Here is a 15,451-nt window from a genome sequence, read left to right on the forward strand (position 1 = left end):
AGACTGTCAGAGTAGGGTTCTTAGACTGTCACAGCGTAGGGTTCGCAGCCTGCCACAGAGTAGGCTTCTCAGACTGTCACAGCTGCCACAGCGTAGGGTTCTCAGACTGTCACAGAGTAGGGTTCTCAGACTGTCACAGCTGCCACAGCGTAGGGTTCTCAGACTGTCACAGAGTAGGGTTCTCAGACTGTCACAGAGTAGGGTTCTCAGACTGTCACAGAGTAGGGTTCTCAGACTGCCACAGCGTAGGGTTCTCAGACTGTCACAGAGTAGGGTTCTCAGACTGTCACAGAGTAGGGTTCTCAGACTGCCACAGAGTAGGCTTCTCAGACTGTCACAGAGTAGGGTTCTCAGACTGTCAGAGTAGGGTTCTCAGACTGCCACAGAGTAGGGTTCTCAGACTGTCACAGAGTAGGGTTCTCAGACTGTCAGAGTAGGGTTCTCAGACTGTCAGAGTACGGTTCTCAGACTGTCACAGAGTAGGCTTCTCAGACTTTCACAGCATAGAGTTCTCAGACTGTCACAGAATAGGGTTCTCAGACTGTCACAAAGTAGGGTTCTCAGACTGTCACAGCATAGGGTTCTTAGACTTTCACAGCATAGGATTCTCAGACTGTCACAGAATAGGGTTCTCAGACTGCCATTTCTTAAAATGTTGTAGCTTTTTGGTTTCTCAAATTGACATAGTTTGGGGGTTTCTCACACTGATGCCCCTACGTAAAACATATTATTATATTTTTATGTTACACAATGCTGTGAAATTGCAAAAAGCATTTAGGCTCTTTTTTTAGATTACTCATTTACAGGGCTCGCAGGAGAGTCCATCATTATTGTCATAAGGGCATCAGCAACCCCAGACCCACCAAGTCAAACCAACCCCCCAACACCCCCCTCATGCCCCACATTGTTTTTCCCTTCATGTTTCCCACTACTGCTCCAGTCATGTACCAGTGAATGAAGTGTGGCCTCCCACTCCTCAAAGCAAAAACAAAACTCAGTGATAGAAGAGGCAGTAACATATTTCTCTGGAAGTAATATGCTAGCAATTAGCATAAGTAAAAGAAAGGAAGTAAAAACCTGAGCGTGAGTGTAACAAACTTACATGGTGTGTTTCATGGAGTTATTTGTATCAATGCTGGAGATGCACATAGCATATAATCCTGATTTTAATTAATGTCATTCTCAGCGCTGATTTGCAGCGGATGTGATCAAACCAGCCAGATGAGCAATACCCGCCCAGTGATGCATGCACAGAAGGAACGGAAAGATCCGGCACTAAGCAGGAAAACACAGATCTGTGATGGAAACATTAGCTGGATGAAAACTTTTTCCTGAGGAGAGCGAGCATCTGCTGTCTTATCGGGGGGAGAGATGCCTGTGCTCATGAGCTTCATCATGCTGACTGGAACAGATGGTTGTCTTTTGTACGTTAGCACTTCCTGATGTTCTGGAGATGGTAAAGAGCACTGTCAAATGAGCTCTAGACGAGTACTTCAAATGAAATAGCACAAAGAACACTATGTTTAGAGAATATAAAAACAAATAATTAAAAAAAAAATGTGACTGAGTTTTTGCAATGAGCCACATAACTGGAAAATCTGAGAATTGCAATTTATATTGTATTAACAGACTTTCAGACTTAACACTTTCAGACTTGCCTTTGATGGTGGCCTGGGAATTCCAATCATATTAAGCAAAAGAAATTGCAGAAGAAAGTCAGACAAAAAAAAAAAAAAAGACTACATGCACGTGAGCAGGCTTTTCGGTTTGCTGTCATGTCTAGTTATTCACCACAAGATACCTGCTCCAGACAAATCAACTAAACATTACAACAAAGATCTGAGAAATATGAGTCACTAACAGATGGTACAAGCAATTAATTACCACAAAAACATGACAAAAGTGCTATGAATATCGTCCTTTGCTTCCAGCCCCCACTGTTTGTAAATCCAGGAATAGGCAGGAAACAGTGAAGGTGCAGTTTAAAAGTATTTTTAGACCTAAATTAATAAAATAATTTACATGGCAGGTTTCATTTCAGTAGATAGGGGGTTGGACAGTATGATGGTGCAGTGGGTAGCATTGCTGCCTCACAGCTCCAGGTTCCCCAGTTTCCTCAGGTTTCTCCAGTTTCCATTCCCATCCCAAGAACATGCTAGTACTGTATATATATATATATATATATATATATATATATATATATATATATATATATATATATATATATATATATATTAAATTGCCGCTAGATGTGAATGAGTGTGTCAATGGGTATGCATGGTCCCCTGGGCATCCCGCCCATGGTGTATTCCTAACTCATGCCCAGTGTTTCTGGGATTGGCTGTGGATCCACCGCCACTCTGAGCACTCATAAAATAGTCACTGAAAATGAATGAATGAATGAATGAAGAAAGAAAGGAAGGAAGGAAGGAAGATGGTGGTTTCATTAAGGAAAGGGAAAGACGAAGGTGTGTCAATGCTTCTGCTACAGCTGGGATTCACCTCACAAGCAGCAGCTCCAAAGTTACAAACTTTTGCTTCTATAATGTAGCATCATGTAGCGCCTTGCATTTTATATATATATATGTGTGTATGTATATATATATATATATATATATATATATATATATATACACATACATACATACATATACACACACTACACTACACACACACAGACACACTTTTACAAGCCAGATCAGAAGAGTTGCTTTAAAAAAGAATTCAGCTGACAAATGTTCTTTAGGAATTCTTACATGTGTGACAGAAATGAAAAGTAGCGTGTCTTACAAAGTGGTCTTTACTTTCTGGAGCAGCAGGAGTGCGAATGCGGCTAAAAATTGACGCCATCACTTCGTCCAAAACATACGTGACATCCAGCATCCAGCAGAGACGTCAGAGCTGCAATCTTGCGCAAGTCTATCTGGCACAGTTTTGCCCAACGCCTCCTGCTGCTCGGCCCAGATGAGTTCTCAGTGGTGCAACAAATTAAGTTCCTATAAAATAAAGCGCTTTGATACGTGCTTAAACAGGAGTCAGTGTGCTGGAGCGAGGAAGTATAATCGCTTGCATAGAACCTTTCTGTCTCAATGAAGTGCACTTTGAATGCCATTTATCAAAATTTGGAATGAGCAGCTGGTGGAGTCGGAGACGCATGACGCTTGTTTTTAATGGAGTGATAACCTTCTAGTGCTGCTCTGATGCTTCATGATTACTGACACGGAGTCAGTGTGGGCTTATGAGTTTTCATTATATAAACACAGAGATGAGGAAGGACAACAGCAATTGTTTCACTGCTGTGGTTTATAAAATGATGTGATTATCAGGTTGTGGTGCTGTTGGATCTGTAGTAGACCTTAATGTGAGTCACTATGGGATCCGTTTAGCGATGCATCGATACCAGTACTGGAATCCGGTATCTTCATTTTAGACTTTGGATTGCATTTTTCTGGCCCAGAAATAAGCTCCGCCCCAGCCACAACGGAGCATCTCAGCAGCTGCTTTTTCTCAAAATGTAGCTCATGAGGAGTGTGTAGTTTTAAAGGAGGGGCTGGGGTCAAATGTTGCAAAGGCTTGTAAGTGTTTTCATTGCAAGTGAAAGTAGCCATGGTATATGAAAAAAAATCACCTATATAAGTATACTAATATCAGGAAAATAAACGTTAAACGTTGTGTGTTCTCTGCCTCCACCTCATCTGTTATTGTTCAGAATCAGAATGCCTTCTTGGGCTTTATCTCTTACATATTTACAGGCACTTTTCTCCAAAGCAATTCCAAAGAATAATGCATTTGATGGTTAAAGGTCTTGCTCTTATTGTAGCAATGTGGCGATTCAAACATTTTTCGGTCACTAGCGCAAAACTTTAACTTGAACTACCCACTAACCCGCACTTGATTCAGTACAGACGAAAATAACACTGCAGATTGTGGCACACTCATAAACAGGAAAGAAAGCAAGTAAATCATATACCCCGAACTGACTTATGACTGCTGGAACAAGCTTTTCAAGCAGTTAATTTGCAAATTTCATAGCTAGCTAAAAACATACCAGTCCAGTAAACACCATTCAGCACCAGATGATCACTAACACTCTGTAGAACATGCTAATTAAAACATTAGCCACTATACAGCTATAGAAAAGCACTTATTTTGATGTGTTTTAGGGCATTGAGTTCATGCTCCCCACCCGGAGCTGCATAATTTCCTCAGTTTGAAGCTAATAATTTGTGTGGATGCCTTGACAGATTGTGTCCCTCTCAATAGCTGTGCTTCATATTGATTTCTGAGAAAAACTGCAATTTCTAATTACACCAAAATGCATTAAAGGTCTTTAGCCAATAATGCTCAGTGGCTATAAAACAGGCTGGTATCAATAGTCTTGTGTTGTCCATCAGCACTTAGCACGCTGTATCGACGCTTCTGGTACACTCTCATTCTCACAACAGTCGGCTTGACAGAGGATCAACAGTTTGTAAGGGTTTCAGTTTGCTAATCAGCTGAAATTGCAGAACTGACGTGCACAAATCCACAGAGTCACTCGAGCTCCCCTAGCCATCTTCATTTACGCCGTCAATCGAAGGCACACAGGCTAATTTGTCGGCTTCTAACGGTTTTGCTTTGAGAAGGGCAAAGCCAGCACATTGCAAATTGCTCTGTGACAACTGGATCAGTCATGAGAACAAATAGTTGCGGTGTGCAGCGTACCAAACTGGAGTTGTATTCACATTCACGATAAACTGCGATAAAACTCGAAAAAAAAAAAAAAAAGTTTGCACGGATTTTTCTTTCGCTCTCTGTAGTCAGTTCTACTTTCAAGTCACTGAGAATTCCTGCAACTTTTAAAAAATGTGCACGCAAGCATTTAATCTCCCTGAGGCTTCCCTGTGATTCTGTGTTAATGACCAAAAGAGTAAACCGTGATTATTTTGAATAATGTTTGCAATATTATCTGCTGTAACAGTAATTAATGTTTCAGGAGCAGTAATTAATGTGTTTCACTGTGTGAACATCTTAGAACAAGTCGAACACTAAATAATATTCATCACTGAAAAATGTTTCTGTTTCTACCTAGATATTTTAGTAAAAATTACACAGATAAAACCTTGTGCTTGGAATAACATATAATTAACTGTGGACATGCGTCCTGACTGAACACACTCTACCATTCAGTGTGGATTGCACAGCCTGAGCTGAAACCAGATAAACACCTCATTTTCATGGCAGAAGGCAACAGACGGCTTCACGCGGAATAAATACAGGTTATAGGGGAGGAAACCTAAAACACGTTAAATCTCCGGTCATGTTAATGTAATTTGCTATGAATTTTCTCTAACAGCAGCTCTGACAGAAGTTCTGTCTAATGCACTCCTTCTAATACATTACTGTTCCTACAGTAACAATTTACAACTTACTTGGTGATATGGTAACGTTTGTTTAGCATTTTGGAAGGAGTCTCCAGTATCAACGGCAAAGCTACGTTTTCCGACAAAATAAAGTCTTCATCATACAGGGCTTTGCTGTTTCTCGGTAACTGACAAGCTGCATTAAACATTTTTTTTTTAAATCTTATTAACTTCAAGTGAGAAAAAAGTGTGATGCAGAATTTTTTTTGATTAAGCAATAAAATATATATTCATACATAAACTGATCTGTAAAAGCCTTTACAGTAAAAATAAATAGGTTAATTCTGACATCATTCAAAGACTAGATTGATTTTTGGTTTGATTAATAATGCGAGTATGCATATAATACAAAGAAGCTCCATTTGCATTAATAAATGTATTGCTTCCAAAAAAAAAAAAAAACAATACAGAAAATACTTGTAAGAATATCAGCAATCAACTGGAAAGAAAGACCAAAACGATAAGCAACTGATGCTCTTAAACAGAAGTGGAAAATACTTGAGTAATTGTACTTCATTAACATACTTAAGTATTATTTTGGTGTATTTATACTTTATTTGAGTATTATTGAAATTATATAATTGTACTCTTTCTTAATTAGGCTGCAATTCCAAGAAAAAAAAGTTTTACTCCTTACATTTTTTATTTAGACCTTTAAAGTATTCATTATAAATCTCAAAGGTCTGTTCTTCTCTCATTCAGCCAACGACTGTATGCTATATATCAATGAATCGAATGGGCTCCGTTTAGTATGTAATAATTTCAGTTTAGCATCCAATCAAGTTCACCACTATTAAGAGTTCGTCATCTGCAGTGACCTTCTCATGCTACACAATGTAGTTAATGCTACAGCTATCAGTGTGCATCTGAATATCCACCAGCCACCAGACCTGAGTGCTGAGTATGGATCTTGAGGATGAGCACCCCTGGCCCTGGCTCGGTTTCATAATGCTGGAGTAAACAAAGACTTGTATAAAATGAGGTGTCTCTTTTAACCTGCCTAGAACTCGTGAATGCCATCTAATTTAAAAAAGTCTGTTGAAGTAAGTATAGCTAATTTGCTTACATTAAATGGCTATATTTAACAAAGTTCGATTCGAGTACCTAACATCTGGCTAGGCAGCAAGTCAAAACTCTAGCTAATGGTAAATATTACTAACTTACAGAGACTGAATGATGTTTTCATGCAAAACAGTGTAGATGATTTAAAAACAAAACGTGTCTTCTAACAGTTTTACATTTAGAAGTAATAAAAGTTACTTTTCACAAGAAAAAAAATTTACATTATTATTATTATATAATTTTTACTGTTTAATATTTGAGTACATTCAAAAGTAGCAACCATTTTACTATCACTTGAGTACATTTTTTGGCTGGATAATTCCACTTTTAATTGAGTAAGATTTTGATCAATTATCTATACATAACTATAAATTCTCAGTACTTTGCACAACCCCTGTTCTTAACATAATATTAAAAGGCTAGACTTCAAAATGCATGTCCACAATGTAAATGTGTTAAATATTACAATATAATCATATAAACAGACATAAAAAGTCTACACACTCATGTTAAAAGTGCATATTTTTTATGTGGAAAAAAAAATGAAACCAGGATTAATCATCATCAAATCTACTGGCAAGTACTGGTCACTCCCTGCATGTGACAACAATCTCTCGTATTCTTCACATGTCTGGGCTACGGGTAGGGTGGATAAAGGTAAGCCCTTTCTCATGAAAAGAAAAAAAAAAACAAAACAACTAAATCACCCCAAACCATGTGGTCTGATGAGGCCAAGGTAAAACTTTTTGGGCATAATTCTAAAAGATATATCTGGTGTAAAAACAAGACAGCACCCAAACCACCCAAAGAACACCATACCCACAGTGAAGCATGGTGGTGGCAGCATGATGCTATGGGGCTGCGTCTTTTCAGCTGGGACTGGGGCTCTAGACCGGGGCTATCATGGACACAGTGGGTATCATGGATACAGCCACATCTCCCATTATAAAAAGGTGTGCACACTTATGCAACCAGGTTGTTTATTTTTCCTATCTTTCCCTAAAGTGTTTCTGATTGTTTTTCACTCAACTTTTTTATGCTATAATTTCACATTGAGAGTGGAAAAAGTTCTGACATGATTTGTCTTGGTTTCATTTTTTTACATCGCAAAAACCTGCCATTTTAACAGGAGTGTGTAGTCTTTTTATATTCACTGTAGCTCCAAATAGCAATCTATTTTGGGACAAAACCTGCAGGCTTCTATTAGGCAGCTGAAGATTTCACCTACCAGCACAATAAAGACCCAAAGCACAAATCCAAGTCAACAAAGGAATAGCTTCAGAAGAAGATCAACATTTTGGAATGGCCCAGTCAGAGCCCAGATCTAAATACTATTGTAAACCTGTGAAATAACTTGAAGAGGGCTGTGCACAGGGGATCCTCTTGCAATCTGACAGATCTGAAGCATTTTTGCAAGGAAGAGTGGAATAAAATTGCCAAATCCAGATGTGCTAAGTCGGTAGACTCTTACCAAAAAAAGACCGAGTGCTATATTGCAAGCAAAAGGTTCTTTAACAAAGCATTAGTTAAGGGGTGTGCGCAGTTATGCAACTAGGTTATTGCGTGCTTTTTTCTCTTTTTCTTTCTGACATGACTTATCGTGGTTTCATTATTTGAGATCACAAAAACCTGCAATTTTAACAAGGGTGTGTAGACTTTTTATATCCACTGTAACCCATTATCATCACACACCTACGCAATACACAGTAGACGTTTCATACACTAGTGCTTCATCAGGTGTGTGTGAAGCTGTACAGTGTAGCATTTAACAGTAACAATGTTATACAAGCTGACTTGTGATTTAGCAAAACCCCAGATCATCCTGCAGGGACGTGCAGATTGGACACTGCCACTGACTAACATTTGAATGCAGAATTAAGACTCACTGATTACTTGGCAGACAAAATTTTCTGGCTTCGTGCTCCTACTAGCAACAGTTCCATTATAAAAAGGGAAAAAGTGAGATAATGGAGCTTAGAGAAAGTGCATGCATGTGTTATCTTTATGCAGTTAAAAAAAGAAACCTGAGGCACTAATTAACCCCAATTTCAGCTAAAATGTAATTAAGTGCACCTCCATGTCCTTAAGAGATTATGCGGCATTTTCCAAACTGGCTGTTAGTGTGAGTAATATTCATGTTCCATTTCGGAAAGAGCTGCTCTGAATGACTGCTGCTGATCAGAGAGGCTCATTCTGCATTGAGAAATCAAGTTTACAGAGATAGCATTAACTGTGTCCAGTGTGACCAGATAGAGAAATCAGTAAAGAGAAATAGAGAGAGAGAGAGAAGAGAGAGAGAATAGGAATGAAGTAAATAAGCTGCAGAAGTCCTGCAGTAAAGAGGTGGACGTTCTCGCTTCGCCTCAACAGGTTACCTTAGCAACAGCGTGATGACCAAATGCAGGCTATGAGCCTGGAACACTGTTAGACAGCTTTAGCACACACACCACTTATTAGAGGCACTACACATCGAGGAGATTTCAATTTGCCTGATATGTTCATTCCAGTGAACTTCCACTCTGCCACACAGATCCACAAAATAATGTATTATACTATATTCTTTTACGCTCCCTATATGCCTTGAGATTATGAATGGAACTGCATGAAATATTCTGTGCTCTCACAAACCAATATGCGATATGCGGGCCACACCCCTGTGCTGTACGACAATGTCACTTTTTTATCATAATTATGAACAGGGCAGCATTAAACCACATTACATTTCAAGTAATAAATTATTTTGTTAAGTAAAATATTTATTAAAACAGCCCCATAGCCTTAAAGAGTATATGAAATATTTGCTTATATCTGGTATTCAAGATCTGCGTAATCTGAGGTTAATACATGGATTAAAAACGTGCTGATTTTAACAAAGAATAACGTATAATCGTTGATATGTTGACGCGTTCTGTAAAGAGACGTTTATTTAACGTTTATGAAAGGAGTCTCCAGTTTCAATGCTTTTTTTTATTACCTTCAAGACAGAAGGGGGGGGGGGGGGGGGGAAGCTGGTGAGGGAACAACAGTTTATCATACCTATAAGGAATAAAATATAACAGGGCATGGTTTTATTGCAAAATAATTGAATTCACACCACCATGTCATTGTTTGTTTTTCTATAACAGTACGCCCCTTGTGTTTTTTTCTTACTTCAGATTTTCTTGTTCTTCCTTGGCAAAATATACTATCACATGACTAATACAAACATGATCTACAGTTTCCTATGTAATCACTGGTAATCTATTGTTTCTTGAAGTTACTGGAAAACAACGAGCGTGATAGTTAATGCCTCTGCAGAATCTGAGGGAAATAAAACCCTCGCAGCTCATTTTTCTCAGCTCCATTTAGAAATAGGCTAAAGCTACCTGGGGGGGCGGCCTCGTCATTGCCTCGGGCTCTAGCGTAATCCTGGTGTTTACTGCTGGGTCTGTATGCTGCAGTCGGCAGCAGCCTCCTCTGATCCCCGTCTCACACTGCGTTAATCTAAAGACGCATGTAAATGTGATGTGCATTCTGTGGAAGGCCGAGTGACTTGTGTCTCAAGCACTAGGTCTCATGAGGCAAACCGTGAATAATAGCTGAAAAAAAACAGGAGTTTACAGGCTTATGGAAATGTACTGATCTGAGTCCTACAATGCCATCATGATATCTGTACCCTTGTGTTGTGTTGGTTTGAATGATACACCAGCATGAATGATGCATTGTGTATAAATGAAAGTGAATTTCCCACGAGTAGAACTGATGCAGTTCGCTGGGTGAGCGCCCAGTTTTCTTCACCTTCTGTCACAAAAACCAAGTTTCAAATTCACACACCTTCAAAAATGACCAAGGCTGAGAGCATTTAATTGATTGTGTAAATCCGGTCTATACAACATGGCCTGCGGGCTAAAGTCATCCTGCCACACTGCCGCCAATTAATGTAAGAACTGTACTTATATTCATGATAATTCGTGTAGTTCATATGTGGGATATCACCATACGTAATTCATGGCTTACCTGTGAGGATGTTTACTTGGCTGACAGAGTTATTAATACAGTGAACAGCTTGTTACTTTAAATTGCTAGCTACGCTAAGCTACATCTGTCTTAAAATAAAAAGGGCTTATAAAGAAAGCTGCCGATTACAGCCATAATAGACTGATAAATATTTATTTATTTTGTCAAATTCAAATAGTGTTAAGTCTGTGTGTAGTAGTATACAATGCCTTGTAAAAAGAAAGGAATGAATGAACGAAAGAAGGAACAGAGGACTGAAGGAAGAAGGGAAGAAAGTAAGGAATGAAAGAAAAGAAAAGTAGAAGGAAAGAAAGAATAAAAAAGGGTATAAGGAAGGAAGGAAGGAAGGATCAAAGAAAGAAAGAAAATAAAGACAGAAGGAAGGAAAGAAGGAAGGAAGGAAGGAAGGAATGGTGTAAGGAAGGAAAAGAAAAGAAGGGAGGAAGATAGAAGGAAGGACGTAAGAAGAGAAGGAAGGAACGGTGTGAGAAAGTAAGGAAAGATGCAAGAAAAGAAGTAAAATAGGAAATAAAGTAGGAAGGACAGAAGAAGGGAAGGAAGGAAGGAAGGAATGAACAAAGGAAGGAAATAAAGAAAAAGAAAAGGAAAGAAAAGAAAAGATCTATTGTTGAATAGCTCTGGTGTTTCTACATCACTGTGGTTTCTCGGTGAATCTGTTAATGAGCTAATAACTAGTTATTAATAGCTAACGGCTGTGAGGATATTTTGCTTTAACAGTTATTAATATGATTACTTGTACACAGCTGCTGTGTTTCAGCAGGTTATGTGAACGTATCTGTTTTGCTTTAACACTCAGATTTCTGCTCACTGTGAAGTAGCTTAATAAATATGATCAGGTCAGAATGTGAAGGAAATACATGCGCATAAAAAAAGTCATTTCTGCACATTCTGCACAGCGTTTAAATAAGACAGATTTAACAACTTGTCATGTTAATTATGAGTGAGATGGATGGACACATTCCCACGCACTACACAGCATAAAAAAGAACTAATACGAAGTATATGCATTTTTATTCAGCCTTTAAATCTAGTTTAAATCTAGTTTAAATGAAAACATGGGAATAATGTAAAAGTTTTTTATTTGGAGCAGTTTAGAGAAGTATTGTGTGTGTGTGCATGTACGTGTAACACTGACCGTCCTGTCAGAACGTTCAGCTCATGCACAGAGCCTCTTCTATTGTGTGGGGATTTCAGCTCTCCTGCAGATATTTCAGAGCTAATCGTAATTCATGGTGTTGTAGAGGCTTTAGGTTACTGACAGGAAATGGGTTTAGTGTGTGCTGGTGAAGGCCTTATTTTTCTCAAGTTTTTTTTTTCTCGCTCGCCTGCATGTGCATGCATGTGTCCTCTTTTAGTTGGCAGCACTCCTTGCTAAAAATACGCTCCCGCACGTCGCCTCAAGAATTTCTCTCTGCTGTTTCTGGAAAGGAAGAAAAGCTATCACAGCATCCTATGTGCTATAAAAAAATCTGAAAGCTTCCTTTTGTAACTTCCTGGATATTTAAGTATTTAATTTAAGCCCAAATCATTTGACACGTTATTGTAATATGAACCACACAAAGCATAATACTGATAAAACAATGGTTCAAAATCTCCTCATAGGTGTTAAGCGTAGTAATTATAATTCCAATATATGACATGCAAAAATATGACACTGAATGGATGTTTTTTTCTTTTTTAGAACTAATAGAAGGACGACTTCTGCAAGCTAATTTAATCAGTGCAACCCTGAGACAAAAAAATGTGGGGGGAAAAATGTGCATTTATATAAAGCTTTACAAATATGGAAATGAGGAGGAAAATCTTTTTGTTGACAAAAAAGGATGATTAAATTTATTGTTCTGTTAATTGGAACAAACTTTCAAAAGAGGTTTAAAAAAAAAAAAAAAAAAAAAAGAGTTTCTGCCACATCTGAACAATGCCAGTGTTGGTGTTATTTTGATTAGCCTACTTTTAAATTCGACTAAAAACAAATCTTCTTCATTTTAACTTAAAAATTGTTCAGTGAAACAAATGATGGCACCAGTGGCACAATGAAGCAGCATCAGAGAAACAGAGCGTTTTAAACGGACCATTCAACGCTATTTGGCAGCCATTAAATCCTGCTGCATGTGTACAAAGAACGACTAATGGCACGATTACACAGGCTGAGGAGTCAAAGCATCAAAGACAGTGACGAGATAAAATGGAGCAATTTGTCATTCCCAAAACAAGCGATCATGTTGTGGAATACAACTGGAGAGTGAAATTCTGGCAAACACAAAAAAAAAGCAGTTGTTTATATCTTTTGCCATGATCGCTCCATTTCTGGTGGTTTCTATACAATTCTGGATAGATAGATTACAGATCATTTTGGGTTTTTTTTCATTCCTCTTGAAGGAAGATAAAAAAAAATTACAACAAAACTGACAAATCATAAGACCACCCACAACACAACAAAACAATGCTACTATCTGTATCTGTATCTGCTTAGTGCTTCAAATATCTGTATCTGTATCCAGATTTAAACTGGAAGTGGGCGTGGCCTAAATGTATTTTATTTATTTAAAATGAACCCTACCGCTATGAAGCGGTCTTTGTTTGTTCTTTGTTTGTCCTGTGAGCTTCACATTGGACTTCTTTGGTAAATACTTCCTGCTCGCACGTCTTTTTAGTTGCACACTTCTAGCCTTCTAAATAAATGAACAGTGCACCTCCTATTCATCTTTATACCTGGATAATGTATTCATCTTCAGTTACATCTTTACTGTAGATCAGCAACATAATATATATAATAATACCACAAAGTATAATATAAAATACCACAAAGAGCTCGAATACCACACACCGTGAATATAAGACACTCAAGTGAGATTCCTCAAAGCACCTCAGAAGCTCAGCGCTTCATTACAGCCCAATATGGAGCCCAGAAGTCTTGGGTTCTGGCAAGACCTCATCTGGTCCCACAAAGCTTCTCAAAAGGAGTGTGAGCTGCGGCTGATGGCTAATCACACACAACTCGATCCAGCTCTAAATGAGATTCTGGTCTGTACACATCAAACACAGCTGAAAAGCAAGAAAGAAGAAAGACTGGCACTGTGATTTTTATGAATATTCAGCTTTCCTCCACAGGATGGGACATTTTAACAGTCAGAACAGTGCTTGTTCTTGAAGTTTCTTCTCTGTGACATCTCGTTAAGCATAAAATGTTGACAAAACGTGAGTGACTACAGGGAGAGGGGGGGAAAAAAGAATCTTGGTGTTGCAACATCTGTGATGACAAGGACACAAAGTGTGTGCTTTGGAAAGAACTCAGCGTGGTGTTGAATTTGTTTTTCTGTTTGCCATAAGCAAGAAAACATGAACAAAAGCAGAGAGGATAAGATTCTCTAAAACACGCAGACCCTGTGGGGTTTAATGAACTAGTAAAAGATTACCCTGTGGACTGAAGGATCTGCATTTAAAACGAATGCCTATAATATATTAGTCTATATTCTTAAGTATGAAGAAAAACATTAATATCTGACAACAAAATTCATTTTGAGTACATGGATTCCTCTGGTTGCAAACAAGAGAATGTTTTTTTTTTTTTTTTTTTTTTTTAATTATGCTGAGAACTGATTCAGCTTTGTAAACACTCAGGAACGGCTTCTGCTTGTTTGTGCAGTGGTGTATTAACAGCAAACGGCTAACCTTTGGCAGTAACATACACATTGCTTCCAGTTTTCATGACTAGAACTAATTGGGCATTTGGCTGCTCAGTTGTTTCTTCACCAGCTGTTTGTTATTGCATCATTAATTCATGCACAAGGGAGCTAATGAAAGACGTAGCAAGATTTAGATCCAGATACGGCACTTGCGTTTAGAATCTGTTACTGTCACCTCTTCTCATGAGGACAAACAAGAGCCAAAGCGGTAAAGCAGGTCAGCACGAGGCTGAAGAATCAGAAGAACCCGCAATGCTCATAACGACTGGTCTATTGGTAAAGGTACACAGATCAACATTTTTATTATTCTCATGATTACAAATAATGTGGATATATCTAGAGAACATGATGAAACAATTGTGCTTGTTGTCTAAACAAGTTGTTTAGTCTCATCTTAGAAATATTGTTTAAAAAGCTGTATCATCTTAAACAAGTTGTTTAGTCTCATCTTAGAAATATTGTTTAAAAAGCTGTATCATCTTAAACAAGTTGTTTAGTCTCATCTTAGACATGTTGTTTAAACAGTTTAATTAGACTCGTCTTAGACAAGTTGTTTAGTCTAATTTTAGAAAAGTGGTTTAAATATGTTTTTAGTCTCATGTTAGAGAAGCTGTTTAAACAGGTTGTTTAGTCATAGATATGTTTTTTTTTAAAACAATCTATTTATTCTCATCTCAGACAAGTTGTTTAAACAAGTTGTCTCTAGTTTCTTTTATTTCAACAAGTTTTTTATTCTTGTTATTTGGAAGATGTTCAACTCTTTTAACTGGAGGCCAAAAAATGGAATTTCCGTTTATTATGATGGTGTCCATGTTTGGCACTGATTTTATTTGTGATGTCACACTCCACAGTAGTGGTTAATGGCTCATATGATAGCAGACACTCAGGGCTTTAAGAATTTTCAGTTTTTCATAAATAATTCTTTTTTTTCCCCTACCATATTAGGTAAATGTTATAATTTTATTGTGGCAGTTGTATACAGTGTTTTACTATCAAAAAGCTTTAGTTGTGCTGTCCGTCTTATCTCTGTACCAATGTTACTGTGGAGAGTTGTGAATTGTTTGGCCAGCAGGGGACTCACACCCCTCCACTTTCCCATCATGCTGCTCCCAAGCAGCTAAACAGAGTCACGATACTCTACGTACAGAAACCCAACAGTGTCTCGACTAATTGTCTAACAGACTTTTTTTTTTTGGCATTGGGCAGACATGTTCGTGACGGGCTAAAACTGGCAAAACACAGGTAAAGAAGGGTGCGATTTGAAAATCAGAAGAAACCACAAGG

At 38.0% G+C, this 15,451-nt stretch overlaps 1 protein-coding gene across 3 annotated transcripts in view; it reads right to left on the reverse strand.

Moving 5' to 3' along the window:
• Window positions 1–15,451, reverse strand: part of immp2l (inner mitochondrial membrane peptidase subunit 2) — a 110,204-nt gene that overhangs the window by 76,910 nt on the left and 17,843 nt on the right. The gene's annotated exons all lie outside the window — the stretch shown is intronic.

Source organism: Pangasianodon hypophthalmus, chromosome 7 (genome assembly GCF_027358585.1).
Source record: "Pangasianodon hypophthalmus isolate fPanHyp1 chromosome 7, fPanHyp1.pri, whole genome shotgun sequence".
Classification (NCBI taxonomy): domain Eukaryota; kingdom Metazoa; phylum Chordata; class Actinopteri; order Siluriformes; family Pangasiidae; genus Pangasianodon; species Pangasianodon hypophthalmus.